Raw genomic sequence first — 23703 nt, forward strand, 5'->3', positions numbered from 1 at the left:
GGCAGGAAAATACTGTTCCCGCCCGGGATCGAACTGGGGACCTTCTGCGTGTGAAGCAGACGTGATAACCGCTACACTACGGAAACGACGGACCTGAGGAGTCCATCCTTGTTCATTCGAACTTGCCTCAGACTTTCTCTCGTCCGCGAATGCACACACGACAGTTCTTTTGTCAGCCTGGAACCCATCACAGCCGAGGGCTCAAGAAGTCTTCGGGGCGCTTGAGAGGGTGTCTGCCGTAGCACCCCTAACGAGATAGCGGCGTTTCGCGCAGTCGTTATTGCAAGTCATATCAGCAAAAGCAATCACTTTCTCAGCAGCAGGCAGTGCGAGAACAGCGGCAGCTCTACATGAAGGTACCAATAGCCCAGGAAGGCCGCCGACCGCGGGAATTCGCGCCGCCCCCATCCCGCCAGCGTACACGAGACTTCCAGGACACCCTGGACGACATCGAGGGACTGGAATAATTGGCATTCGCCGCGTCACAGGGCTCGTTGGTCTAGGGGTATGATTCTTGCTTAGGGTGCAGGAGGTCCCGGGTTCAAATCCCGGACGAGCCCTAGCGTTTTGTGCAAACTGATCTCACGTCAGTGGCTGAGTCAGCGCAAAAAGCTCGCCGTCAATATCAAATGAATTTCTTATTCGATGTGAGCAATTGACACTCGGGTCCGACGCGTGAAGGCGATTACGAAGGTTTCGGGTACAGATGGTAGCAGATGCATGTTAGTACGTCTTGCTTAAAGTGATGAAAAAGTGTTTCGGCCCGGGATCGAACCGGGGACCTTCTGCGTGTTAGGCAGACGTGATAACCGCTACACCACGGAAACTGCTTGTGTGCACCTTACTTCACAGACAACTTGTAGTGATGTTGCCATCGTAACTAAAAAATTCGATAAATGTGGTACTTGCAAAACGAAGGGACATGCAGCAGATCCACACACGACGTGGCTCATTGGAGGACAATACGACATAGGCAGGAAAATACTGTTCCCGCCCGGGATCGAACTGGGGACCTTCTGCGTGTGAAGCAGACGTGATAACCGCTACACTACGGAAACGACGGACCTGAGGAGTCCATCCTTGTTCATTCGAACTTGCCTCAGACTTTCTCTCGTCCGCGAATGCACACACGACAGTTCTTTTGTCAGCCTGGAACCCATCACAGCCGAGGGCTCAAGAAGTCTTCGGGGCGCTTGAGAGGGTGTCTGCCGTAGCACCCCTAACGAGATAGCGGCGTTTCGCGCAGTCGTTATTGCAAGTCATATCAGCAAAAGCAATCACTTTCTCAGCAGCAGGCAGTGCGAGCCCAGCGGCAGCTCTACATGAAGGTACCAATAGCCCAGGAAGGCCGCCGACCGCGGGAATTCGCGCCGCCCCCATCCCGCCAGCGTACACGAGACTTCCAGGACACCCTGGACGACATCGAGGGACTGGAATAATTGGCATTCGCCGTGTCACAGGGCTCGTTGGTCTAGGGGTATGATTCCTGCTTAGGGTGCAGGAGGTCCCGGGTTCAAATCCCGGACGAGCCCTAGCGTTTTGAGCAAACTGATCGCACGTCAGTGGCTGAGTCAGCGCAAAAAGCTCGCCGTCAATATCAAATGAATTTCTTATTCGATGTGAGCAATTGACACTCGGGTCCGACGCGTGAAGGCGATTACGAAGGTTTCGGGTACAGATGGTAGCAGATGCATGTTAGTACGTCTTGCTTAAAGTGATGAAAAAGTGTTTCGGCCCGGGATCGAACCGGGGACCTTCTGCGTGTTACGCAGACGTGATAACCGGTACACCACGGAAACTGCTTGTGTGCACCTTACTTCACAGACAACTTGTAGTGATGTTGCCATCGTAACTAAAAAATTCGATAAATGTGGTACTTGCAAAACGAAGGGACATGCAGCAGATCCACACACGACGTGGCTCATTGGAGGACAATACGACATAGGCAGGAAAATACTGTTCCCGCCCGGGATCGAACTGGGGACCTTCTGCGTGTGAAGCAGACGTGATAACCGCTACACTACGGAAACGACGGACCTGAGGAGTCCATCCTTGTTCATTCGAACTTGCCTCAGACTTTCTCTCGTCCGCGAATGCACACACGACAGTTCTTTTGTCAGCCTGGAACCCATCACAGCCGAGGGCTCAAGAAGTCTTCGGGGCGCTTGAGAGGGTGTCTGCCGTAGCACCCCTAACGAGATAGCGGCGTTTCGCGCAGTCGTTATTGCAAGTCATATCAGCAAAAGCAATCACTTTCTCAGCAGCAGGCAGTGCGAGAACAGCGGCAGCTCTACATGAAGGTACCAATAGCCCAGGAAGGCCGCCGACCGCGGGAATTCGCGCCGCCCCCATCCCGCCAGCGTACACGAGACTTCCAGGACACCCTGGACGACATCGAGGGACTGGAATAATTGGCATTCGCCGCGTCACAGGGCTCGTTGGTCTAGGGGTATGATTCTTGCTTAGGGTGCAGGAGGTCCCGGGTTCAAATCCCGGACGAGCCCTAGCGTTTTGAGCAAACTGATCGCACGTCAGTGGCTGAGTCAGCGCAAAAAGCTCGCCGTCAATATCAAATGAATTTCTTATTCGATGTGAGCAATTGACACTCGGGTCCGACGCGTGAAGGCGATTACGAAGGTTTCGGGTACAGATGGTAGCAGATGCATGTTAGTACGTCTTGCTTAAAGTGATGAAAAAGTGTTTCCGCCCGGGATCGAACCGGGGACCTTCTGCGTGTTACGCAGACGTGATAACCGGTACACCACGGAAACTGCTTGTGTGCACCTTACTTCACAGACAACTTGTAGTGATGTTGCCATCGTAACTAAAAAATTCGATAAATGTGGTACTTGCAAAACGAAGGGACATGCAGCAGATCCACACACGACGTGGCTCATTGGAGGACAATACGACATAGGCAGGAAAATACTGTTCCCGCCCGGGATCGAACTGGGGACCTTCTGCGTGTGAAGCAGACGTGATAACCGCTACACTACGGAAACGACGGACCTGAGGAGTCCATCCTTGTTCATTCGAACTTGCCTCAGACTTTCTCTCGTCCGCGAATGCACACACGACAGTTCTTTTGTCAGCCTGGAACCCATCACAGCCGAGGGCTCAAGAAGTCTTCGGGGCGCTTGAGAGGGTGTCTGCCGTAGCACCCCTAACGAGATAGCGGCGTTTCGCGCAGTCGTTATTGCAAGTCATATCAGCAAAAGCAATCACTTTCTCAGCAGCAGGCAGTGCGAGAACAGCGGCAGCTCTACATGAAGGTACCAATAGCCCAGGAAGGCCGCCGACCGCGGGAATTCGCGCCGCCCCCATCCCGCCAGCGTACACGAGACTTCCAGGACACCCTGGACGACATCGAGGGACTGGAATAATTGGCATTCGCCGCGTCACAGGGCTCGTTGGTCTAGGGGTATGATTCTTGCTTAGGGTGCAGGAGGTCCCGGGTTCAAATCCCGGACGAGCCCTAGCGTTTTGTGCAAACTGATCTCACGTCAGTGGCTGAGTCAGCGCAAAAAGCTCGCCGTCAATATCAAATGAATTTCTTATTCGATGTGAGCAATTGACACTCGGGTCCGACGCGTGAAGGCGATTACGAAGGTTTCGGGTACAGATGGTAGCAGATGCATGTTAGTACGTCTTGCTTAAAGTGATGAAAAAGTGTTTCGGCCCGGGATCGAACCGGGGACCTTCTGCGTGTTAGGCAGACGTGATAACCGCTACACCACGGAAACTGCTTGTGTGCACCTTACTTCACAGACAACTTGCAGTGATGTTGCCATCGTAACTAAAAAATTCGATAAATGTGGTACTTGCAAAACGAAGGGACATGCAGCAGATCCACACACGACGTGGCTCATTGGAGGACAATACGACATAGGCAGGAAAATACTGTTCCCGCCCGGGATCGAACTGGGGACCTTCTGCGTGTGATGCAGACGTGATAACCGCTACACTACGGAAACGACGGACCTGAGGAGTCCATCCTTGTTCATTCGAACTTGCCTCAGACTTTCTCTCGTCCGCGAATGCACACACGACAGTTCTTTTGTCAGCCTGGAACCCATCACAGCCGAGGGCTCAAGAAGTCTTCGGGGCGCTTGAGAGGGTGTCTGCCGTAGCACCCCTAACGAGATAGCGGCGTTTCGCGCAGTCGTTATTGCAAGTCATATCAGCAAAAGCAATCACTTTCTCAGCAGCAGGCAGTGCGAGAACAGCGGCAGCTCTACATGAAGGTACCAATAGCCCAGGAAGGCCGCCGACCGCGGGAATTCGCGCCGCCCCCATCCCGCCAGCGTACACGAGACTTCCAGGACACCCTGGACGACATCGAGGGACTGGAATAATTGGCATTCGCCGCGTCACAGGGCTCGTTGGTCTAGGGGTATGATTCTTGCTTAGGGTGCAGGAGGTCCCGGGTTCAAATCCCGGACGAGCCCTAGCGTTTTGTGCAAACTGATCTCACGTCAGTGGCTGAGTCAGCGCAAAAAGCTCGCCGTCAATATCAAATGAATTTCTTATTCGATGTGAGCAATTGACACTCGGGTCCGACGCGTGAAGGCGATTACGAAGGTTTCGGGTACAGATGGTAGCAGATGCATGTTAGTACGTCTTGCTTAAAGTGATGAAAAAGTGTTTCGGCCCGGGATCGAACCGGGGACCTTCTGCGTGTTAGGCAGACGTGATAACCGCTACACCACGGAAACTGCTTGTGTGCACCTTACTTCACAGACAACTTGTAGTGATGTTGCCATCGTAACTAAAAAATTCGATAAATGTGGTACTTGCAAAACGAAGGGACATGCAGCAGATCCACACACGACGTGGCTCATTGGAGGACAATACGACATAGGCAGGAAAATACTGTTCCCGCCCGGGATCGAACTGGGGACCTTCTGCGTGTGAAGCAGACGTGATAACCGCTACACTACGGAAACGACGGACCTGAGGAGTCCATCCTTGTTCATTCGAACTTGCCTCAGACTTTCTCTCGTCCGCGAATGCACACACGACAGTTCTTTTGTCAGCCTGGAACCCATCACAGCCGAGGGCTCAAGAAGTCTTCGGGGCGCTTGAGAGGGTGTCTGCCGTAGCACCCCTAACGAGATAGCGGCGTTTCGCGCAGTCGTTATTGCAAGTCATATCAGCAAAAGCAATCACTTTCTCAGCAGCAGGCAGTGCGAGCCCAGCGGCAGCTCTACATGAAGGTACCAATAGCCCAGGAAGGCCGCCGACCGCGGGAATTCGCGCCGCCCCCATCCCGCCAGCGTACACGAGACTTCCAGGACACCCTGGACGACATCGAGGGACTGGAATAATTGGCATTCGCCGTGTCACAGGGCTCGTTGGTCTAGGGGTATGATTCCTGCTTAGGGTGCAGGAGGTCCCGGGTTCAAATCCCGGACGAGCCCTAGCGTTTTGAGCAAACTGATCGCACGTCAGTGGCTGAGTCAGCGCAAAAAGCTCGCCGTCAATATCAAATGAATTTCTTATTCGATGTGAGCAATTGACACTCGGGTCCGACGCGTGAAGGCGATTACGAAGGTTTCGGGTACAGATGGTAGCAGATGCATGTTAGTACGTCTTGCTTAAAGTGATGAAAAAGTGTTTCCGCCCGGGATCGAACCGGGGACCTTCTGCGTGTTACGCAGACGTGATAACCGCTACACCACGGAAACTGCTTGTGTGCACCTTACTTCACAGACAACTTGTAGTGATGTTGCCATCGTAACTAAAAAATTCGATAAATGTGGTACTTGCAAAACGAAGGGACATGCAGCAGATCCACACACGACGTGGCTCATTGGAGGACAATACGACATAGGCAGGAAAATACTGTTCCCGCCCGGGATCGAACTGGGGACCTTCTGCGTGTGAAGCAGACGTGATAACCGCTACACTACGGAAACGACGGACCTGAGGAGTCCATCCTTGTTCATTCGAACTTGCCTCAGACTTTCTCTCGTCCGCGAATGCACACACGACAGTTCTTTTGTCAGCCTGGAACCCATCACAGCCGAGGGCTCAAGAAGTCTTCGGGGCGCTTGAGAGGGTGTCTGCCGTAGCACCCCTAACGAGATAGCGGCGTTTCGCGCAGTCGTTATTGCAAGTCATATCAGCAAAAGCAATCACTTTCTCAGCAGCAGGCAGTGCGAGAACAGCGGCAGCTCTACATGAAGGTACCAATAGCCCAGGAAGGCCGCCGACCGCGGGAATTCGCGCCGCCCCCATCCCGCCAGCGTACACGAGACTTCCAGGACACCCTGGACGACATCGAGGGACTGGAATAATTGGCATTCGCCGCGTCACAGGGCTCGTTGGTCTAGGGGTATGATTCTTGCTTAGGGTGCAGGAGGTCCCGGGTTCAAATCCCGGACGAGCCCTAGCGTTTTGTGCAAACTGATCTCACGTCAGTGGCTGAGTCAGCGCAAAAAGCTCGCCGTCAATATCAAATGAATTTCTTATTCGATGTGAGCAATTGACACTCGGGTCCGACGCGTGAAGGCGATTACGAAGGTTTCGGGTACAGATGGTAGCAGATGCATGTTAGTACGTCTTGCTTAAAGTGATGAAAAAGTGTTTCGGCCCGGGATCGAACCGGGGACCTTCTGCGTGTTAGGCAGACGTGATAACCGCTACACCACGGAAACTGCTTGTGTGCACCTTACTTCACAGACAACTTGTAGTGATGTTGCCATCGTAACTAAAAAATTCGATAAATGTGGTACTTGCAAAACGAAGGGACATGCAGCAGATCCACACACGACGTGGCTCATTGGAGGACAATACGACATAGGCAGGAAAATACTGTTCCCGCCCGGGATCGAACTGGGGACCTTCTGCGTGTGAAGCAGACGTGATAACCGCTACACTACGGAAACGACGGACCTGAGGAGTCCATCCTTGTTCATTCGAACTTGCCTCAGACTTTCTCTCGTCCGCGAATGCACACACGACAGTTCTTTTGTCAGCCTGGAACCCATCACAGCCGAGGGCTCAAGAAGTCTTCGGGGCGCTTGAGAGGGTGTCTGCCGTAGCACCCCTAACGAGATAGCGGCGTTTCGCGCAGTCGTTATTGCAAGTCATATCAGCAAAAGCAATCACTTTCTCAGCAGCAGGCAGTGCGAGAACAGCGGCAGCTCTACATGAAGGTACCAATAGCCCAGGAAGGCCGCCGACCGCGGGAATTCGCGCCGCCCCCATCCCGCCAGCGTACACGAGACTTCCAGGGCACCCTGGACGACATCGAGGGACTGGAATAATTGGCATTCGCCGCGTCACAGGGCTCGTTGGTCTAGGGGTATGATTCTTGCTTAGGGTGCAGGAGGTCCCGGGTTCAAATCCCGGACGAGCCCTAGCGTTTTGTGCAAACTGATCTCACGTCAGTGGCTGAGTCAGCGCAAAAAGCTCGCCGTCAATATCAAATGAATTTCTTATTCGATGTGAGCAATTGACACTCGGGTCCGACGCGTGAAGGCGATTACGAAGGTTTCGGGTACAGATGGTAGCAGATGCATGTTAGTACGTCTTGCTTAAAGTGATGAAAAAGTGTTTCGGCCCGGGATCGAACCGGGGACCTTCTGCGTGTTAGGCAGACGTGATAACCGCTACACCACGGAAACTGCTTGTGTGCACCTTACTTCACAGACAACTTGTAGTGATGTTGCCATCGTAACTAAAAAATTCGATAAATGTGGTACTTGCAAAACGAAGGGACATGCAGCAGATCCACACACGACGTGGCTCATTGGAGGACAATACGACATAGGCAGGAAAATACTGTTCCCGCCCGGGATCGAACTTGGGACCTTCTGCGTGTGAAGCAGACGTGATAACCGCTACACTACGGAAACGACGGACCTGAGGAGTCCATCCTTGTTCATTCGAACTTGCCTCAGACTTTCTCTCGTCCGCGAATGCACACACGACAGTTCTTTTGTCAGCCTGGAACCCATCACAGCCGAGGGCTCAAGAAGTCTTCGGGGCGCTTGAGAGGGTGTCTGCCGTAGCACCCCTAACGAGATAGCGGCGTTTCGCGCAGTCGTTATTGCAAGTCATATCAGCAAAAGCAATCACTTTCTCAGCAGCAGGCAGTGCGAGCCCAGCGGCAGCTCTACATGAAGGTACCAATAGCCCAGGAAGGCCGCCGACCGCGGGAATTCGCGCCGCCCCCATCCCGCCAGCGTACACGAGACTTCCAGGACACCCTGGACGACATCGAGGGACTGGAATAATTGGCATTCGCAGTGTCACAGGGCTCGTTGGTCTAGGGGTATGATTCCTGCTTAGGGTGCAGGAGGTCCCGGGTTCAAATCCCGGACGAGCCCTAGCGTTTTGTGCAAACTGATCGCACGTCAGTGGCTGAGTCAGCGCAAAAAGCTCGCCGTCAATATCAAATGAATTTCTTATTCGATGTGAGCAATTGGCACTCGGGTCCGACGCGTGAAGGCGATTACGAAGGTTTCGGGTACAGATGGTAGCAGATGCATGTTAGTACGTCTTGCTTAAAGTGATGAAAAAGTGTTTCCGCCCGGGATCGAACCGGGGACCTTCTGCGTGTTACGCAGACGTGATAACCGCTACACCACGGAAACTGCTTGTGTGCACCTTACTTCACAGACAACTTGTAGTGATGTTGTCATCGTAACTAAAAAATTCGATAAATGTGGTACTTGCAAAACGAAGGGACATGCAGCAGATCCACACACGACGTGGCTCATTGGAGGACAATACGACATAGGCAGGAAAATACTGTTCCCGCCCGGGATCGAACTGGGGACCTTCTGCGTGTGAAGCAGACGTGATTACCGCTACACTACGGAAACGACGGACCTGAGGAGTCCATCCTTGTTCATTCGAACTTGCCTCAGACTTTCTCTCGTCCGCGAATGCACACACGACAGTTCTTTTGTCAGCCTGGAACCCATCACAGCCGAGGGCTCAAGAAGTCTTCGGGGCGCTTGAGAGGGTGTCTGCCGTAGCACCCCTAACGAGATAGCGGCGTTTCGCGCAGTCGTTATTGCAAGTCATATCAGCAAAAGCAATCACTTTCTCAGCAGCAGGCAGTGCGAGAACAGCGGCAGCTCTACATGAAGGTACCAATAGCCCAGGAAGGCCGCCGACCGCGGGAATTCGCGCCGCCCCCATCCCGCCAGCGTACACGAGACTTCCAGGGCACCCTGGACGACATCGAGGGACTGGAATAATTGGCATTCGCCGCGTCACAGGGCTCGTTGGTCTAGGGGTATGATTCTTGCTTAGGGTGCAGGAGGTCCCGGGTTCAAATCCCGGACGAGCCCTAGCGTTTTGTGCAAACTGATCTCACGTCAGTGGCTGAGTCAGCGCAAAAAGCTCGCCGTCAATATCAAATGAATTTCTTATTCGATGTGAGCAATTGACACTCGGGTCCGACGCGTGAAGGCGATTACGAAGGTTTCGGGTACAGATGGTAGCAGATGCATGTTAGTACGTCTTGCTTAAAGTGATGAAAAAGTGTTTCGGCCCGGGATCGAACCGGGGACCTTCTGCGTGTTAGGCAGACGTGATAACCGCTACACCACGGAAACTGCTTGTGTGCACCTTACTTCACAGACAACTTGTAGTGATGTTGCCATCGTAACTAAAAAATTCGATAAATGTGGTACTTGCAAAACGAAGGGACATGCAGCAGATCCACACACGACGTGGCTCATTGGAGGACAATACGACATAGGCAGGAAAATACTGTTCCCGCCCGGGATCGAACTTGGGACCTTCTGCGTGTGAAGCAGACGTGATAACCGCTACACTACGGAAACGACGGACCTGAGGAGTCCATCCTTGTTCATTCGAACTTGCCTCAGACTTTCTCTCGTCCGCGAATGCACACACGACAGTTCTTTTGTCAGCCTGGAACCCATCACAGCCGAGGGCTCAAGAAGTTTTCGGGGCGCTTGAGAGGGTGTCTGCCGTAGCACCCCTAACGAGATAGCGGCGTTTCGCGCAGTCGTTATTGCAAGTCATATCAGCAAAAGCAATCACTTTCTCAGCAGCAGGCAGTGCGAGCCCAGCGGCAGCTCTACATGAAGGTACCAATAGCCCAGGAAGGCCGCCGACCGCGGGAATTCGCGCCGCCCCCATCCCGCCAGCGTACACGAGACTTCCAGGACACCCTGGACGACATCGAGGGACTGGAATAATTGGCATTCGCCGTGTCACAGGGCTCGTTGGTCTAGGGGTATGATTCCTGCTTAGGGTGCAGGAGGTCCCGGGTTCAAATCCCGGACGAGCCCTAGCGTTTTGTGCAAACTGATCGCACGTCAGTGGCTGAGTCAGCGCAAAAAGCTCGCCGTCAATATCAAATGAATTTCTTATTCGATGTGAGCAATTGACACTCGGGTCCGACGCGTGAAGGCGATTACGAAGGTTTCGGGTACAGATGGTAGCAGATGCATGTTAGTACGTCTTGCTTAAAGTGATGAAAAAGTGTTTCCGCCCGGGATCGAACCGGGGACCTTCTGCGTGTTAGGCAGACGTGATAACCGCTACACCACGGAAACTGCTTGTGTGCACCTTACTTCACAGACAACTTGTAGTGATGTTGCCATCGTAACTAAAAAATTCGATAAATGTGGTACTTGCAAAACGAAGGGACATGCAGCAGATCCACACACGACGTGGCTCATTGGAGGACAATACGACATAGGCAGGAAAATACTGTTCCCGCCCGGGATCGAACTGGGGACCTTCTGCGTGTGAAGCAGACGTGATAACCGCTACACTACGGAAACGACGGACCTGAGGAGTCCATCCTTGTTCATTCGAACTTGCCTCAGACTTTCTCTCGTCCGCGAATGCACACACGACAGTTCTTTTGTCAGCCTGGAACCCATCACAGCCGAGGGCTCAAGAAGTCTTCGGGGCGCTTGAGAGGGTGTCTGCCGTAGCACCCCTAACGAGATAGCGGCGTTTCGCGCAGTCGTTATTGCAAGTCATATCAGCAAAAGCAATCACTTTCTCAGCAGCAGGCAGTGCGAGAACAGCGGCAGCTCTACATGAAGGTACCAATAGCCCAGGAAGGCCGCCGACCGCGGGAATTCGCGCCGCCCCCATCCCGCCAGCGTACACGAGACTTCCAGGGCACCCTGGACGACATCGAGGGACTGGAATAATTGGCATTCGCCGCGTCACAGGGCTCGTTGGTCTAGGGGTATGATTCTTGCTTAGGGTGCAGGAGGTCCCGGGTTCAAATCCCGGACGAGCCCTAGCGTTTTGTGCAAACTGATCTCACGTCAGTGGCTGAGTCAGCGCAAAAAGCTCGCCGTCAATATCAAATGAATTTCTTATTCGATGTGAGCAATTGACACTCGGGTCCGACGCGTGAAGGCGATTACGAAGGTTTCGGGTACAGATGGTAGCAGATGCATGTTAGTACGTCTTGCTTAAAGTGATGAAAAAGTGTTTCGGCCCGGGATCGAACCGGGGACCTTCTGCGTGTTAGGCAGACGTGATAACCGCTACACCACGGAAACTGCTTGTGTGCACCTTACTTCACAGACAACTTGTAGTGATGTTGCCATCGTAACTAAAAAATTCGATAAATGTGGTACTTGCAAAACGAAGGGACATGCAGCAGATCCACACACGACGTAGCTCATTGGAGGACAATACGACATAGGCAGGAAAATACTGTTCCCGCCCGGGATCGAACTTGGGACCTTCTGCGTGTGAAGCAGACGTGATAACCGCTACACTACGGAAACGACGGACCTGAGGAGTCCATCCTTGTTCATTCGAACTTGCCTCAGACTTTCTCTCGTCCGCGAATGCACACACGACAGTTCTTTTGTCAGCCTGGAACCCATCACAGCCGAGGGCTCAAGAAGTTTTCGGGGCGCTTGAGAGGGTGTCTGCCGTAGCACCCCTAACGAGATAGCGGCGTTTCGCGCAGTCGTTATTGCAAGTCATATCAGCAAAAGCAATCACTTTCTCAGCAGCAGGCAGTGCGAGCCCAGCGGCAGCTCTACATGAAGGTACCAATAGCCCAGGAAGGCCGCCGACCGCGGGAATTCGCGCCGCCCCCATCCCGCCAGCGTACACGAGACTTCCAGGACACCCTGGACGACATCGAGGGACTGGAATAATTGGCATTCGCCGTGTCACAGGGCTCGTTGGTCTAGGGGTATGATTCCTGCTTAGGGTGCAGGAGGTCCCGGGTTCAAATCCCGGACGAGCCCTAGCGTTTTGTGCAAACTGATCGCACGTCAGTGGCTGAGTCAGCGCAAAAAGCTCGCCGTCAATATCAAATGAATTTCTTATTCGATGTGAGCAATTGACACTCGGGTCCGACGCGTGAAGGCGATTACGAAGGTTTCGGGTACAGATGGTAGCAGATGCATGTTAGTACGTCTTGCTTAAAGTGATGAAAAAGTGTTTCCGCCCGGGATCGAACCGGGGACCTTCTGCGTGTTAGGCAGACGTGATAACCGCTACACCACGGAAACTGCTTGTGTGCACCTTACTTCACAGACAACTTGTAGTGATGTTGCCATCGTAACTAAAAAATTCGATAAATGTGGTACTTGCAAAACGAAGGGACATGCAGCAGATCCACACACGACGTGGCTCATTGGAGGACAATACGACATAGGCAGGAAAATACTGTTCCCGCCCGGGATCGAACTGGGGACCTTCTGCGTGTGAAGCAGACGTGATAACCGCTACACTACGGAAACGACGGACCTGAGGAGTCCATCCTTGTTCATTCGAACTTGCCTCAGACTTTCTCTCGTCCGCGAATGCACACACGACAGTTCTTTTGTCAGCCTGGAACCCATCACAGCCGAGGGCTCAAGAAGTCTTCGGGGCGCTTGAGAGGGTGTCTGCCGTAGCACCCCTAACGAGATAGCGGCGTTTCGCGCAGTCGTTATTGCAAGTCATATCAGCAAAAGCAATCACTTTCTCAGCAGCAGGCAGTGCGAGAACAGCGGCAGCTCTACATGAAGGTACCAATAGCCCAGGAAGGCCGCCGACCGCGGGAATTCGCGCCGCCCCCATCCCGCCAGCGTACACGAGACTTCCAGGACACCCTGGACGACATCGAGGGACTGGAATAATTGGCATTCGCCGTGTCACAGGGCTCGTTGGTCTAGGGGTATGATTCCTGCTTAGGGTGCAGGAGGTCCCGGGTTCAAATCCCGGACGAGCCCTAGCGTTTTGTGCAAACTGATCGCACGTCAGTGGCTGAGTCAGCGCAAAAAGCTCGCCGTCAATATCAAATGAATTTCTTATTCGATGTGAGCAATTGACACTCGGGTCCGACGCGTGAAGGCGATTACGAAGGTTTCGGGTACAGATGGTAGCAGATGCATGTTAGTACGTCTTGCTTAAAGTGATGAAAAAGTGTTTCCGCCCGGGATCGAACCGGGGACCTTCTGCGTGTTAGGCAGACGTGATAACCGCTACACCACGGAATCTGCTTGTGTGCACCTTACTTCACAGACAACTTGTAGTGATGTTGCCATCGTAACTAAAAAATTCGATAAATGTGGTACTTGCAAAACGAAGGGACATGCAGCAGATCCACACACGACGTGGCTCATTGGAGGACAATACGACATAGGCAGGAAAATACTGTTCCCGCCCGGGATCGAACTGGGGACCTTCTGCGTGTGAAGCAGACGTGATAACCGCTACACTACGGAAACGACGGACCTGAGGAGTCCATCCTTGTTCATTCGAACTTGCCTCAGACTTTCTCTCGTCCGCGAATGCACACACGACAGTTCTTTTGTCAGCCTGGAACCCATCACAGCCGAGGGCTCAAGAAGTCTTCGGGGCGCTTGAGAGGGTGTCTGCCGTAGCACCCCTAACGAGATAGCGGCGTTTCGCGCAGTCGTTATTGCAAGTCATATCAGCAAAAGCAATCACTTTCTCAGCAGCAGGCAGTGCGAGAACAGCGGCAGCTCTACATGAAGGTACCAATAGCCCAGGAAGGCCGCCGACCGCGGGAATTCGCGCGGCCCCCATCCCGCCAGCGTACACGAGACTTCCAGGGCACCCTGGACGACATCGAGGGACTGGAATAATTGGCATTCGCCGCGTCACAGGGCTCGTTGGTCTAGGGGTATGATTCCTGCTTAGGGTGCAGGAGGTCCCGGGTTCAAATCCCGGACGAGCCCTAGCGTTTTGTGCAAACTGATCGCACGTCAGTGGCTGAGTCAGCGCAAAAAGCTCGCCGTCAATATCAAATGAATTTCTTATTCGATGTGAGCAATTGACACTCGGGTCCGACGCGTGAAGGCGATTACGAAGGTTTCGGGTACAGATGGTAGCAGATGCATGTTAGTACGTCTTGCTTAAAGTGATGAAAAAGTGTTTCCGCCCGGGATCGAACCGGGGACCTTCTGCGTGTTACGCAGACGTGATAACCGCTACACCACGGAAACTGCTTGTGTGCACCTTACTTCACAGACAACTTGTAGTGATGTTGCCATCGTAACTAAAAAATTCGATAAATGTGGTACTTGCAAAACGAAGGGACATGCAGCAGATCCACACACGACGTGGCTCATTGGAGGACAATACGACATAGGCAGGAAAATACTGTTCCCGCCCGGGATCGAACTGGGGACCTTCTGCGTGTGAAGCAGACGTGATAACCGCTACACTACGGAAACGACGGACCTGAGGAGTCCATCCTTGTTCATTCGAACTTGCCTCAGACTTTCTCTCGTCCGCGAATGCACACACGACAGTTCTTTTGTCAGCCTGGAACCCATCACAGCCGAGGGCTCAAGAAGTCTTCGGGGCGCTTGAGAGGGTGTCTGCCGTAGCACCCCTAACGAGATAGCGGCGTTTCGCGCAGTCGTTATTGCAAGTCATATCAGCAAAAGCAATCACTTTCTCAGCAGCAGGCAGTGCGAGAACAGCGGCAGCTCTACATGAAGGTACCAATAGCCCAGGAAGGCCGCCGACCGCGGGAATTCGCGCGGCCCCCATCCCGCCAGCGTACACGAGACTTCCAGGGCACCCTGGACGACATCGAGGGACTGGAATAATTGGCATTCGCCGCGTCACAGGGCTCGTTGGTCTAGGGGTATGATTCTTGCTTAGGGTGCAGGAGGTCCCGGGTTCAAATCCCGGACGAGCCCTAGCGTTTTGTGCAAACTGATCTCACGTCAGTGGCTGAGTCAGCGCAAAAAGCTCGCCGTCAATATCAAATGAATTTCTTATTCGATGTGAGCAATTGACACTCGGGTCCGACGCGTGAAGGCGATTACGAAGGTTTCGGGTACAGATGGTAGCAGATGCATGTTAGTACGTCTTGCTTAAAGTGATGAAAAAGTGTTTCGGCCCGGGATCGAACCGGGGACCTTCTGCGTGTTAGGCAGACGTGATAACCGCTACACCACGGAAACTGCTTGTGTGCACCTTACTTCACAGACAACTTGTAGTGATGTTGCCATCGTAACTAAAAAATTCGATAAATGTGGTACTTGCAAAACGAAGGGACATGCAGCAGATCCACACACGACGTGGCTCATTGGAGGACAATACGACATAGGCAGGAAAATACTGTTCCCGCCCGGGATCGAACTTGGGACCTTCTGCGTGTGAAGCAGACGTGATAACCGCTACACTACGGAAACGACGGACCTGAGGAGTCCATCCTTGTTCATTCGAACTTGCCTCAGACTTTCTCTCGTCCGCGAATGCACACACGACAGTTCTTTTGTCAGCCTGGAACCCATCACAGCCGAGGGCTCAAGAAGTTTTCGGGGCGCTTGAGAGGGTGTCTGCCGTAGCACCCCTAACGAGATAGCGGCGTTTCGCGCAGTCGTTATTGCAAGTCATATCAGCAAAAGCAATCACTTTCTCAGCAGCAGGCAGTGCGAGCCCAGCGGCAGCTCTACATGAAGGTACCAATAGCCCAGGAAGGCCGCCGACCGCGGGAATTCGCGCCGCCCCCATCCCGCCAGCGTACACGAGACTTCCAGGACACCCTGGACGACATCGAGGGACTGGAATAATTGGCATTCGCCGTGTCACAGGGCTCGTTGGTCTAGGGGTATGATTCCTGCTTAGGGTGCAGGAGGTCCCTGGTTCAAATCCCGGACGAGCCCTAGCGTTTTGTGCAAACTGATCGCACGTCAGTGGCTGAGTCAGCGCAAAAAGCTCGCCGTCAATATCAAATGAATTTCTTATTCGATGTGAGCAATTGACACTCGGGTCCGACGCGTGAAGGCGATTACGAAGGTTTCGGGTACAGATGGTAGCAGATGCATGTTAGTACGTCTTGCTTAAAGTGATGAAAAAGTGTTTCCGCCCGGGATCGAACCGGGGACCTTCTGCGTGTTAGGCAGACGTGATAACCGCTACACCACGGAAACTGCTTGTGTGCACCTTACTTCACAGACAACTTGTAGTGATGTTGCCATCGTAACTAAAAAATTCGATAAATGTGGTACTTGCAAAACGAAGGGACATGCAGCAGATCCACACACGACGTGGCTCATTGGAGGACAATACGACATAGGCAGGAAAATACTGTTCCCGCCCGGGATCGAACTGGGGACCTTCTGCGTGTGAAGCAGACGTGATAACCGCTACACTACGGAAACGACGGACCTGAGGAGTCCATCCTTGTTCATTCGAACTTGCCTCAGACTTTCTCTCGTCCGCGAATGCACACACGACAGTTCTTTTGTCAGCCTGGAACCCATCACAGCCGAGGGCTCAAGAAGTCTTCGGGGCGCTTGAGAGGGTGTCTGCCGTAGCACCCCTAACGAGATAGCGGCGTTTCGCGCAGTCGTTATTGCAAGTCATATCAGCAAAAGCAATCACTTTCTCAGCAGCAGGCAGTGCGAGAACAGCGGCAGCTCTACATGAAGGTACCAATAGCCCAGGAAGGCCGCCGACCGCGGGAATTCGCGCCGCCCCCATCCCGCCAGCGTACACGAGACTTCCAGGGCACCCTGGACGACATCGAGGGACTGGAATAATTGGCATTCGCCGCGTCACAGGGCTCGTTGGTCTAGGGGTATGATTCTTGCTTAGGGTGCAGGAGGTCCCGGGTTCAAATCCCGGACGAGCCCTAGCGTTTTGTGCAAACTGATCTCACGTCAGTGGCTGAGTCAGCGCAAAAAGCTCGCCGTCAATATCAAATGAATTTCTTATTCGATGTGAGCAATTGACACTCGGGTCCGACGCGTGAAGGCGATTACGAAGGTTTCGGGTACAGATGGTAGCAGATGCATGTTAGTACGTCTTGCTTAAAGTGATGAAAAAGTGTTTCGGCCCGGGATCGAACCGGGGACGTTCTGCGTGTTAGGCAGACGTGATAACCGCTACACCACGGAAACTGCTTGTGTGCACCTTACTTCACAGACAACTTGTAGTGATGTTGCCATCGTAACTAAAAAATTCGATAAATGTGGTACTTGCAAAACGAAGGGACATGCAGCAGATCCACACACGACGTGGCTCATTGGAGGACAATACGACATAGGCAGGAAAATACTGTTCCCGCCCGGGATCGAACTTGGGACCTTCTGCGTGTGAAGCAGACGTGATAACCGCTACACTACGGAAACGACGGACCTGAGGAGTCCATCCTTGTTCATTCGAACTTGCCTCAGACTTTCTCTCGTCCGCGAATGCACACACGACAGTTCTTTTGTCAGCCTGGAACCCATCACAGCCGAGGGCTCAAGAAGTTTTCGGGGCGCTTGAGAGGGTGTCTGCCGTAGCACCCCTAACGAGATAGCGGCGTTTCGCGCAGTCGTTATTGCAAGTCATATCAGCAAAAGCAATCACTTTCTCAGCAGCAGGCAGTGCGAGCCCAGCGGCAGCTCTACATGAAGGTACCAATAGCCCAGGAAGGCCGCCGACCGCGGGAATTCGCGCCGCCCCCATCCCGCCAGCGTACACGAGACTTCCAGGACACCCTGGACGACATCGAGGGACTGGAATAATTGGCATTCGCCGTGTCACAGGGCTCGTTGGTCTAGGGGTATGATTCCTGCTTAGGGTGCAGGAGGTCCCGGGTTCAAATCCCGGACGAGCCCTAGCGTTTTGTGCAAACTGATCGCACGTCAGTGGCTGAGTCAGCGCAAAAAGCTCGCCGTCAATATCAAATGAATTTCTTATTCGATGTGAGCAATTGACACTCGGGTCCGACGCGTGAAGGCGATTACGAAGGTTTCGGGTACAGATGGTAGCAGATGCATGTTAGTACGTCTTGCTTAAAGTGATGAAAAAGTGTTTCCGCCCGGGATCGAACCGGGGACCTTCTGCGTGTTAGGCAGACGTGATAACCGCTACACCACGGAAACTGCTTGTGTGCACCTTACTTCACAGACAACTTGTAGTGATGTTGCCATCGTAACTAAAAAATTCGATAAATGTGGTACTTGCAAAACGAAGGGACATGCAGCAGATCCACACACGACGTGGCTCATTGGAGGACAATACGACATAGGCAGGAAAATACTGTTCCCGCCCGGGATCGAACTGGGGACCTTCTGCGTGTGAAGCAGACGTGATAACCGCTACACTACGGAAACGACGGACCTGAGGAGTCCATCCTTGTTCATTCGAACTTGCCTCAGACTTTCTCTCGTCCGCGAATGCACACACGACAGTTCTTTTGTCAGCCTGGAACCCATCACAGCCGAGGGCTCAAGAAGTCTTCGGGGCGCTTGAGAGGGTGTCTGCCGTAGCACCCCTAACGAGATAGCGGCGTTTCGCGCAGTCGTTATTGCAAGTCATATCAGCAAAAGCAATCACTTTCTCAGCAGCAGGCAGTGCGAGAACAGCGGCAGCTCTACATGAAGGTACCAATAGCCCAGGAAGGCCGCCGACCGCGGGAATTCGCGCCGCCCCCATCCCGCCAGCGTACACGAGACTTCCAGGGCACCCTGGACGACATCGAGGGACTGGAATAATTGGCATTCGCCGCGTCACAGGGCTCGTTGGTCTAGGGGTATGATTCTTGCTTGGGGTGCAGGAGGTCCCGGGTTCAAATCCCGGACGAGCCCTAGCGTTTTGTGCAAACTGATCTCACGTCAGTGGCTGAGTCAGCGCAAAAAGCTCGCCGTCAATATCAAATGAATTTCTTATTCGATGTGAGCAATTGACACTCGGGTCCGACGCGTGAAGGCGATTACGAAGGTTTCGGGTACAGATGGTAGCAGATGCATGTTAGTACGTCTTGCTTAAAGTGATGAAAAAGTGTTTCGGCCCGGGATCGAACCGGGGACCTTCTGCGTGTTAGGCAGACGTGATAACCGCTACACCACGGAAACTGCTTGTGTGCACCTTACTTCACAGACAACTTGTAGTGATGTTGCCATCGTAACTAAAAAATTCGATAAATGTGGTACTTGCAAAACGAAGGGACATGCAGCAGATCCACACACGACGTGGCTCATTGGAGGACAATACGACATAGGCAGGAAAATACTGTTCCCGCCCGGGATCGAACTGGGGACCTTCTGCGTGTGAAGCAGACGTGATAACCGCTACACTACGGAAACGACGGACCTGAGGAGTCCATCCTTGTTCATTCGAACTTGCCTCAGACTTTCTCTCGTCCGCGAATGCACACACGACAGTTCTTTTGTCAGCCTGGAACCCATCACAGCCGAGGGCTCAAGAAGTCTTCGGGGCGCTTGAGAGGGTGTCTGCCGTAGCACCCCTAACGAGATAGCGGCGTTTCGCGCAGTCGTTATTGCAAGTCATATCAGCAAAAGCAATCACTTTCTCAGCAGCAGGCAGTGCGAGCCCAGCGGCAGCTCTACATGAAGGTACCAATAGCCCAGGAAGGCCGCCGACCGCGGGAATTCGCGCCGCCCCCATCCCGCCAGCGTACACGAGACTTCCAGGACACCCTGGACGACATCGAGGGACTGGAATAATTGGCATTCGCCGTGTCACAGGGCTCGTTGGTCTAGGGGTATGATTCCTGCTTAGGGTGCAGGAGGTCCCGGGTTCAAATCCCGGACGAGCCCTAGCGTTTTGTGCAAACTGATCGCACGTCAGTGGCTGAGTCAGCGCAAAAAGCTCGCCGTCAATATCAAATGAATTTCTTATTCGATGTGAGCAATTGACACTCGGGTCCGACGCGTGAAGGCGATTACGAAGGTTTCGGGTACAGATGGTAGCAGATGCATGTTAGTACGTCTTGCTTAAAGTGATGAAAAAGTGTTTCCGCCCGGGATCGAACCGGGGACCTTCTGCGTGTTAGGCAGACGTGATAACCGCTACACCACGGAAACTGCTTGTGTGCACCTTACTTCACAGACAACTTGTAGTGATGTTGCCATCGTAACTAAAAAATTCGATAAATGTGGTACTTGCAAAACGAAGGGACATGCAGCAGATCCACACACGACGTGGCTCATTGGAGGACAATACGACATAGGCAGGAAAATACTGTTCCCGCCCGGGATCGAACTGGGGACCTTCTGCGTGTGAAGCAGACGTGATAACCGCTACACTACGGAAACGACGGACCTGAGGAGTCCATCCTTGTTCATTCGAACTTGCCTCAGACTTTCTCTCGTCCGCGAATGCACACACGACAGTTCTTTTGTCAGCCTGGAACCCATCACAGCCGAGGGCTCAAGAAGTCTTCGGGACGCTTGAGAGGGTGTCTGCCGTAGCACCCCTAACGAGATAGCGGCGTTTCGCGCAGTCGTTATTGCAAGTCATATCAGCAAAAGCAATCACTTTCTCAGCAGCAGGCAGTGCGAGCCCAGCGGCAGCTCTACATGAAGGTACCAATAGCCCAGGAAGGCCGCCGACCGCGGGAATTCGCGCCGCCCCCATCCCGCCAGCGTACACGAGACTTCCAGGACACCCTGGACGACATCGAGGGACTGGAATAATTGGCATTCGCCGTGTCACAGGGCTCGTTGGTCTAGGGGTATGATTCCTGCTTAGGGTGCAGGAGGTCCCGGGTTCAAATCCCGGACGAGCCCTAGCGTTTTGTGCAAACTGATCGCACGTCAGTGGCTGAGTCAGCTCAAAAAGCTCGCCGTCAATATCAAATGAATTTCTTATTCGATGTGAGCAATTGACACTCGGGTCCGACGCGTGAAGGCGATTACGAAGGTTTCGGGTACAGATGGTAGCAGATGCATGTTAGTACGTCTTGCTTAAAGTGATGTAAAAGTGTTTCGGCCCGGGATCGAACCGGGGACCTTCTGCGTGTTAGGCAGATTTTTTTTTTTTTTTTTATTTTCTTTTTTTTCTTTTTTTTCTTTTTTTTTTTTTTTTTTTTTTTTTTTTTTTTTTTTTTTTTTAATGGGCCTCCCAACTCCCCTTATAGCCCGGCCTTGCGCTCTCCATAAGTGCCGTCATTGGCGAGCTTCTGTGGCTGTACAATTAGTTGATGTAGCTCCCCCGATGACAATGAACGTGAGTGTTCCCCCGTTGATCCAGATATTCCCGCGTAAGAGCAAAGAGTTCCTCCGGATGGTCCAATACGTGGAAACATACATGCGAAATGAAAAATGAATAAATCCCTCCAAGATAATGCAACAGAATGTATTGGTATGCAGCGAACAGCACACATACGGGGGTAAAAAAAAAAAAAAAAAAAAAAAAAAAAAAAAAAAAAAAAAAAAGGGAAAAGAGAAAAAGAAGAAACTTCCCTAGAAAAACTAGTAAAAACAAGAACCTTAACCTCAAATTTAAAGGAATTCGACCCGTGCGTCATTGAAAGCCGTACCTGGAAAGCACCACATCAACCAACTTGAAACTGAAAACGCCGATTGACCACCTCGGTCATTGCCACACAGCAGTAAAAATAAAAGCGGATGTAAAGACACAACATGAGCACAAAAAAAAAGGAACAATTGGTTAGGCAAGGCACAGACCGACAGGAAACTGCAGAAGAGTACACAAAGGACAATGCTGCAAGAGAGGTCCGTGCCACTAAAGACAATAATGGAAAGCAAAAAGCGTTCACCGCTGTAAGAAAAAAATAAAGAAGCAACAGAACATCGGCCACTCGATGAGTAATCAAAAAGGAAAGGAAGACGGAGAACGACGAAAGCATCAAGGTGCGCACGACAGTAAATTTCGTCGAGCAACATATACAGAACATGACAGAGACATACAATTTAATATTTTCGTTACGTTACGTTCCTGTCTAGATCTGTTCACGTCATGGACGGGACAGGGAAACTATATATAAGGAATTAATCAGAATCAAGAATAATTCAAACTCGTGTTGAATACATGAGACAGAGCAGCATTCAAAAAATTGGAAAAAGTCTCGTGATAAGTTGCACGGACGCGTTCGGTATTATGTTCAGTCCAAAGGTAAGTAAGGAAGTCCAGTTTATCAGTCAATCCGAGAGAAAACATAGAATGAATGGTGTGTCCAATAATCCAAATCGTGGCATTACGTTTGGCTACAGGGTAAGCCTTACACTGCGGCACTATGGCGTCCATCGCGGTCACATTATGCGTAGCCACTCTGTTAATCAAGCGTATCATATCACGTGCAGTGTCCCAAACAACTCTGAATTTGCGACACACAAAGCGATGTTCAAGAGTGTCCTCTTCAGCGCACATTTCACAAGCACTAGACTGGATAAGATGGATGGACTGTAATTTTGAGTTCGTCGAAATTGTACGGTTCACTAATTTGTACCACGTCGCACGTACTTCCGCCGGGACGACCTTAGATGCAATGTTTTTCCACACGGTATTCCAGTCGTACTGCGGCAGCCGTCGTTCCCATTTATTCTTCGATGGATTCCCGCGAAGTGCTCGTATGATATCACTGACCGTGCGTCCACGGACATCGCTGCTAACAACGTAACTACCATAAAGGTAGAAGTGGCGCACATAATTTACCGTATAAGGAACATGAGAAACAAAAACTGGAGCAGCCACCGAATGTGGTCGATATTTGGCAAACAGAACCGCCGTCACACTACGAGGCCCTTTTTCAACCACCGCAGTAGTCCTTCGAAAGAACAACGCCGCACATTTGGCGTGGAGATCAACCAGACCCAGCCCCCCCTCCGTCACGCTCAAAGTGCACGTGTCCATGGACACCTTAAAAATATTGCCTTTCCACAACAGCCAGTAGACTGCGTGTTTGATGGCACGTTCAAGTTTTTTCGGCAGTGGCAGAATCTGGGCCAAGTACCACGCTTTGGCAAGTACACAGGTATTTATGAGGAATACTTTTTCGCCAAGCGCCAGATTCCTGACAGCGTGGATTTTCGCCAGTGCACGAATCTGATGAAGCGTCGTGCGCCAGTTTAGCGCCGCCATCCGTTGGGTGTCGTCCGTCAGGACAATGCCCAGAACTTTGTACTGCTGTTTAATACAGTACCAGTGACGGTGGACAGCACGCATGCGCGGTGTGAGGGGGAGTAGAGCCGTCTTATTAGTACTTACGACCGCCCCAGTCGCTGCCTCAAACTGTTTCAGAGCACTGTACAGCCTATCGATGTCACCCGGCTGTTCAATAAACACCCCCAAATCATCAGCATAGGCTTTGCAGATTAGGTGCTCGTCACCCACTCTGATGCCCCGACATTCATGGCAAATGGAACGAAGGAGAGGGTCTAAAGCTAAGGCATACAGACCCATCGATAGAGGGCAGCCTTGACGCACAGAACGCCTTATTTGTATTGTATCACTGAGATGGCCATTAATGCTAACGCGTGACGTGGCATTGCGCAAAAA

General features: G+C 52.3%; 64 non-coding genes across 64 annotated transcripts; 22 read left to right on the plus strand and 42 right to left on the minus strand.

The window, feature by feature from the left end:
* Nucleotides 1-13: 13 nt before the first annotated feature.
* Trnav-cac lies at nt 14-86 on the minus strand. Its single transcript has one exon. It is a non-coding gene; the product is annotated as a tRNA-Val (tRNA).
* Nucleotides 87-488: 402 nt separating this feature from the next.
* Trnap-agg lies at nt 489-560 on the plus strand. Its single transcript has one exon. It is a non-coding gene; the product is annotated as a tRNA-Pro (tRNA).
* A 194-nt stretch (nt 561-754) lies between these two features.
* Trnav-aac lies at nt 755-827 on the minus strand. The gene has a single exon. It is a non-coding gene; the product is annotated as a tRNA-Val (tRNA).
* Nucleotides 828-985: 158 nt separating this feature from the next.
* On the minus strand, nt 986-1058 carry Trnav-cac. The gene has a single exon. It is a non-coding gene; the product is annotated as a tRNA-Val (tRNA).
* Nucleotides 1059-1460: 402 nt separating this feature from the next.
* Trnap-agg lies at nt 1461-1532 on the plus strand. Its single transcript has one exon. It is a non-coding gene; the product is annotated as a tRNA-Pro (tRNA).
* A 425-nt stretch (nt 1533-1957) lies between these two features.
* Trnav-cac lies at nt 1958-2030 on the minus strand. Its single transcript has one exon. It is a non-coding gene; the product is annotated as a tRNA-Val (tRNA).
* A 402-nt stretch (nt 2031-2432) lies between these two features.
* On the plus strand, nt 2433-2504 carry Trnap-agg. Its single transcript has one exon. It is a non-coding gene; the product is annotated as a tRNA-Pro (tRNA).
* A 194-nt stretch (nt 2505-2698) lies between these two features.
* Nucleotides 2699-2771, minus strand: Trnav-aac. The gene has a single exon. It is a non-coding gene; the product is annotated as a tRNA-Val (tRNA).
* Nucleotides 2772-2929: 158 nt separating this feature from the next.
* Trnav-cac lies at nt 2930-3002 on the minus strand. Its single transcript has one exon. It is a non-coding gene; the product is annotated as a tRNA-Val (tRNA).
* A 402-nt stretch (nt 3003-3404) lies between these two features.
* Trnap-agg lies at nt 3405-3476 on the plus strand. The gene has a single exon. It is a non-coding gene; the product is annotated as a tRNA-Pro (tRNA).
* A 194-nt stretch (nt 3477-3670) lies between these two features.
* On the minus strand, nt 3671-3743 carry Trnav-aac. The gene has a single exon. It is a non-coding gene; the product is annotated as a tRNA-Val (tRNA).
* A 158-nt stretch (nt 3744-3901) lies between these two features.
* Nucleotides 3902-3974, minus strand: Trnav-cac. The gene has a single exon. It is a non-coding gene; the product is annotated as a tRNA-Val (tRNA).
* Nucleotides 3975-4376: 402 nt separating this feature from the next.
* Nucleotides 4377-4448, plus strand: Trnap-agg. The gene has a single exon. It is a non-coding gene; the product is annotated as a tRNA-Pro (tRNA).
* A 194-nt stretch (nt 4449-4642) lies between these two features.
* On the minus strand, nt 4643-4715 carry Trnav-aac. Its single transcript has one exon. It is a non-coding gene; the product is annotated as a tRNA-Val (tRNA).
* Nucleotides 4716-4873: 158 nt separating this feature from the next.
* Nucleotides 4874-4946, minus strand: Trnav-cac. The gene has a single exon. It is a non-coding gene; the product is annotated as a tRNA-Val (tRNA).
* Nucleotides 4947-5348: 402 nt separating this feature from the next.
* Trnap-agg lies at nt 5349-5420 on the plus strand. The gene has a single exon. It is a non-coding gene; the product is annotated as a tRNA-Pro (tRNA).
* A 194-nt stretch (nt 5421-5614) lies between these two features.
* Nucleotides 5615-5687, minus strand: Trnav-aac. The gene has a single exon. It is a non-coding gene; the product is annotated as a tRNA-Val (tRNA).
* Nucleotides 5688-5845: 158 nt separating this feature from the next.
* On the minus strand, nt 5846-5918 carry Trnav-cac. The gene has a single exon. It is a non-coding gene; the product is annotated as a tRNA-Val (tRNA).
* Nucleotides 5919-6320: 402 nt separating this feature from the next.
* Nucleotides 6321-6392, plus strand: Trnap-agg. Its single transcript has one exon. It is a non-coding gene; the product is annotated as a tRNA-Pro (tRNA).
* Nucleotides 6393-6586: 194 nt separating this feature from the next.
* On the minus strand, nt 6587-6659 carry Trnav-aac. The gene has a single exon. It is a non-coding gene; the product is annotated as a tRNA-Val (tRNA).
* A 158-nt stretch (nt 6660-6817) lies between these two features.
* Nucleotides 6818-6890, minus strand: Trnav-cac. The gene has a single exon. It is a non-coding gene; the product is annotated as a tRNA-Val (tRNA).
* Nucleotides 6891-7292: 402 nt separating this feature from the next.
* Nucleotides 7293-7364, plus strand: Trnap-agg. The gene has a single exon. It is a non-coding gene; the product is annotated as a tRNA-Pro (tRNA).
* Nucleotides 7365-7558: 194 nt separating this feature from the next.
* On the minus strand, nt 7559-7631 carry Trnav-aac. The gene has a single exon. It is a non-coding gene; the product is annotated as a tRNA-Val (tRNA).
* A 158-nt stretch (nt 7632-7789) lies between these two features.
* Nucleotides 7790-7862, minus strand: Trnav-cac. Its single transcript has one exon. It is a non-coding gene; the product is annotated as a tRNA-Val (tRNA).
* Nucleotides 7863-8264: 402 nt separating this feature from the next.
* On the plus strand, nt 8265-8336 carry Trnap-agg. Its single transcript has one exon. It is a non-coding gene; the product is annotated as a tRNA-Pro (tRNA).
* A 194-nt stretch (nt 8337-8530) lies between these two features.
* Trnav-aac lies at nt 8531-8603 on the minus strand. Its single transcript has one exon. It is a non-coding gene; the product is annotated as a tRNA-Val (tRNA).
* Nucleotides 8604-8761: 158 nt separating this feature from the next.
* Nucleotides 8762-8834, minus strand: Trnav-cac. Its single transcript has one exon. It is a non-coding gene; the product is annotated as a tRNA-Val (tRNA).
* Nucleotides 8835-9236: 402 nt separating this feature from the next.
* On the plus strand, nt 9237-9308 carry Trnap-agg. Its single transcript has one exon. It is a non-coding gene; the product is annotated as a tRNA-Pro (tRNA).
* Nucleotides 9309-9502: 194 nt separating this feature from the next.
* On the minus strand, nt 9503-9575 carry Trnav-aac. Its single transcript has one exon. It is a non-coding gene; the product is annotated as a tRNA-Val (tRNA).
* A 158-nt stretch (nt 9576-9733) lies between these two features.
* Nucleotides 9734-9806, minus strand: Trnav-cac. Its single transcript has one exon. It is a non-coding gene; the product is annotated as a tRNA-Val (tRNA).
* Nucleotides 9807-10208: 402 nt separating this feature from the next.
* Nucleotides 10209-10280, plus strand: Trnap-agg. Its single transcript has one exon. It is a non-coding gene; the product is annotated as a tRNA-Pro (tRNA).
* A 194-nt stretch (nt 10281-10474) lies between these two features.
* On the minus strand, nt 10475-10547 carry Trnav-aac. Its single transcript has one exon. It is a non-coding gene; the product is annotated as a tRNA-Val (tRNA).
* A 158-nt stretch (nt 10548-10705) lies between these two features.
* On the minus strand, nt 10706-10778 carry Trnav-cac. The gene has a single exon. It is a non-coding gene; the product is annotated as a tRNA-Val (tRNA).
* A 402-nt stretch (nt 10779-11180) lies between these two features.
* On the plus strand, nt 11181-11252 carry Trnap-agg. Its single transcript has one exon. It is a non-coding gene; the product is annotated as a tRNA-Pro (tRNA).
* A 194-nt stretch (nt 11253-11446) lies between these two features.
* Trnav-aac lies at nt 11447-11519 on the minus strand. Its single transcript has one exon. It is a non-coding gene; the product is annotated as a tRNA-Val (tRNA).
* Nucleotides 11520-11677: 158 nt separating this feature from the next.
* Trnav-cac lies at nt 11678-11750 on the minus strand. Its single transcript has one exon. It is a non-coding gene; the product is annotated as a tRNA-Val (tRNA).
* Nucleotides 11751-12152: 402 nt separating this feature from the next.
* Nucleotides 12153-12224, plus strand: Trnap-agg. Its single transcript has one exon. It is a non-coding gene; the product is annotated as a tRNA-Pro (tRNA).
* Nucleotides 12225-12418: 194 nt separating this feature from the next.
* On the minus strand, nt 12419-12491 carry Trnav-aac. Its single transcript has one exon. It is a non-coding gene; the product is annotated as a tRNA-Val (tRNA).
* Nucleotides 12492-12649: 158 nt separating this feature from the next.
* Nucleotides 12650-12722, minus strand: Trnav-cac. The gene has a single exon. It is a non-coding gene; the product is annotated as a tRNA-Val (tRNA).
* Nucleotides 12723-13124: 402 nt separating this feature from the next.
* On the plus strand, nt 13125-13196 carry Trnap-agg. Its single transcript has one exon. It is a non-coding gene; the product is annotated as a tRNA-Pro (tRNA).
* Nucleotides 13197-13390: 194 nt separating this feature from the next.
* On the minus strand, nt 13391-13463 carry Trnav-aac. Its single transcript has one exon. It is a non-coding gene; the product is annotated as a tRNA-Val (tRNA).
* A 158-nt stretch (nt 13464-13621) lies between these two features.
* Nucleotides 13622-13694, minus strand: Trnav-cac. Its single transcript has one exon. It is a non-coding gene; the product is annotated as a tRNA-Val (tRNA).
* Nucleotides 13695-14096: 402 nt separating this feature from the next.
* Trnap-agg lies at nt 14097-14168 on the plus strand. The gene has a single exon. It is a non-coding gene; the product is annotated as a tRNA-Pro (tRNA).
* Nucleotides 14169-14362: 194 nt separating this feature from the next.
* Trnav-aac lies at nt 14363-14435 on the minus strand. Its single transcript has one exon. It is a non-coding gene; the product is annotated as a tRNA-Val (tRNA).
* Nucleotides 14436-14593: 158 nt separating this feature from the next.
* Nucleotides 14594-14666, minus strand: Trnav-cac. Its single transcript has one exon. It is a non-coding gene; the product is annotated as a tRNA-Val (tRNA).
* Nucleotides 14667-15068: 402 nt separating this feature from the next.
* Trnap-agg lies at nt 15069-15140 on the plus strand. Its single transcript has one exon. It is a non-coding gene; the product is annotated as a tRNA-Pro (tRNA).
* Nucleotides 15141-15334: 194 nt separating this feature from the next.
* Trnav-aac lies at nt 15335-15407 on the minus strand. Its single transcript has one exon. It is a non-coding gene; the product is annotated as a tRNA-Val (tRNA).
* A 158-nt stretch (nt 15408-15565) lies between these two features.
* Nucleotides 15566-15638, minus strand: Trnav-cac. The gene has a single exon. It is a non-coding gene; the product is annotated as a tRNA-Val (tRNA).
* Nucleotides 15639-16040: 402 nt separating this feature from the next.
* On the plus strand, nt 16041-16112 carry Trnap-agg. Its single transcript has one exon. It is a non-coding gene; the product is annotated as a tRNA-Pro (tRNA).
* Nucleotides 16113-16306: 194 nt separating this feature from the next.
* On the minus strand, nt 16307-16379 carry Trnav-aac. The gene has a single exon. It is a non-coding gene; the product is annotated as a tRNA-Val (tRNA).
* A 158-nt stretch (nt 16380-16537) lies between these two features.
* Nucleotides 16538-16610, minus strand: Trnav-cac. Its single transcript has one exon. It is a non-coding gene; the product is annotated as a tRNA-Val (tRNA).
* A 402-nt stretch (nt 16611-17012) lies between these two features.
* On the plus strand, nt 17013-17084 carry Trnap-agg. The gene has a single exon. It is a non-coding gene; the product is annotated as a tRNA-Pro (tRNA).
* A 194-nt stretch (nt 17085-17278) lies between these two features.
* Nucleotides 17279-17351, minus strand: Trnav-aac. The gene has a single exon. It is a non-coding gene; the product is annotated as a tRNA-Val (tRNA).
* A 158-nt stretch (nt 17352-17509) lies between these two features.
* Trnav-cac lies at nt 17510-17582 on the minus strand. Its single transcript has one exon. It is a non-coding gene; the product is annotated as a tRNA-Val (tRNA).
* A 402-nt stretch (nt 17583-17984) lies between these two features.
* Nucleotides 17985-18056, plus strand: Trnap-agg. Its single transcript has one exon. It is a non-coding gene; the product is annotated as a tRNA-Pro (tRNA).
* Nucleotides 18057-18250: 194 nt separating this feature from the next.
* Nucleotides 18251-18323, minus strand: Trnav-aac. The gene has a single exon. It is a non-coding gene; the product is annotated as a tRNA-Val (tRNA).
* Nucleotides 18324-18481: 158 nt separating this feature from the next.
* Trnav-cac lies at nt 18482-18554 on the minus strand. The gene has a single exon. It is a non-coding gene; the product is annotated as a tRNA-Val (tRNA).
* Nucleotides 18555-18956: 402 nt separating this feature from the next.
* Trnap-ggg lies at nt 18957-19028 on the plus strand. The gene has a single exon. It is a non-coding gene; the product is annotated as a tRNA-Pro (tRNA).
* Nucleotides 19029-19222: 194 nt separating this feature from the next.
* On the minus strand, nt 19223-19295 carry Trnav-aac. The gene has a single exon. It is a non-coding gene; the product is annotated as a tRNA-Val (tRNA).
* Nucleotides 19296-19453: 158 nt separating this feature from the next.
* On the minus strand, nt 19454-19526 carry Trnav-cac. The gene has a single exon. It is a non-coding gene; the product is annotated as a tRNA-Val (tRNA).
* A 402-nt stretch (nt 19527-19928) lies between these two features.
* Trnap-agg lies at nt 19929-20000 on the plus strand. The gene has a single exon. It is a non-coding gene; the product is annotated as a tRNA-Pro (tRNA).
* A 194-nt stretch (nt 20001-20194) lies between these two features.
* Nucleotides 20195-20267, minus strand: Trnav-aac. Its single transcript has one exon. It is a non-coding gene; the product is annotated as a tRNA-Val (tRNA).
* Nucleotides 20268-20425: 158 nt separating this feature from the next.
* Trnav-cac lies at nt 20426-20498 on the minus strand. The gene has a single exon. It is a non-coding gene; the product is annotated as a tRNA-Val (tRNA).
* Nucleotides 20499-20900: 402 nt separating this feature from the next.
* Trnap-agg lies at nt 20901-20972 on the plus strand. The gene has a single exon. It is a non-coding gene; the product is annotated as a tRNA-Pro (tRNA).
* The last annotated feature ends 2731 nt before the right edge of the window (nt 20973-23703 follow it).

The sequence above is a fragment of the Schistocerca americana genome, chromosome 2, assembly GCF_021461395.2.
Source record: "Schistocerca americana isolate TAMUIC-IGC-003095 chromosome 2, iqSchAmer2.1, whole genome shotgun sequence".
In the NCBI taxonomy this organism is placed as follows: domain Eukaryota; kingdom Metazoa; phylum Arthropoda; class Insecta; order Orthoptera; family Acrididae; genus Schistocerca; species Schistocerca americana.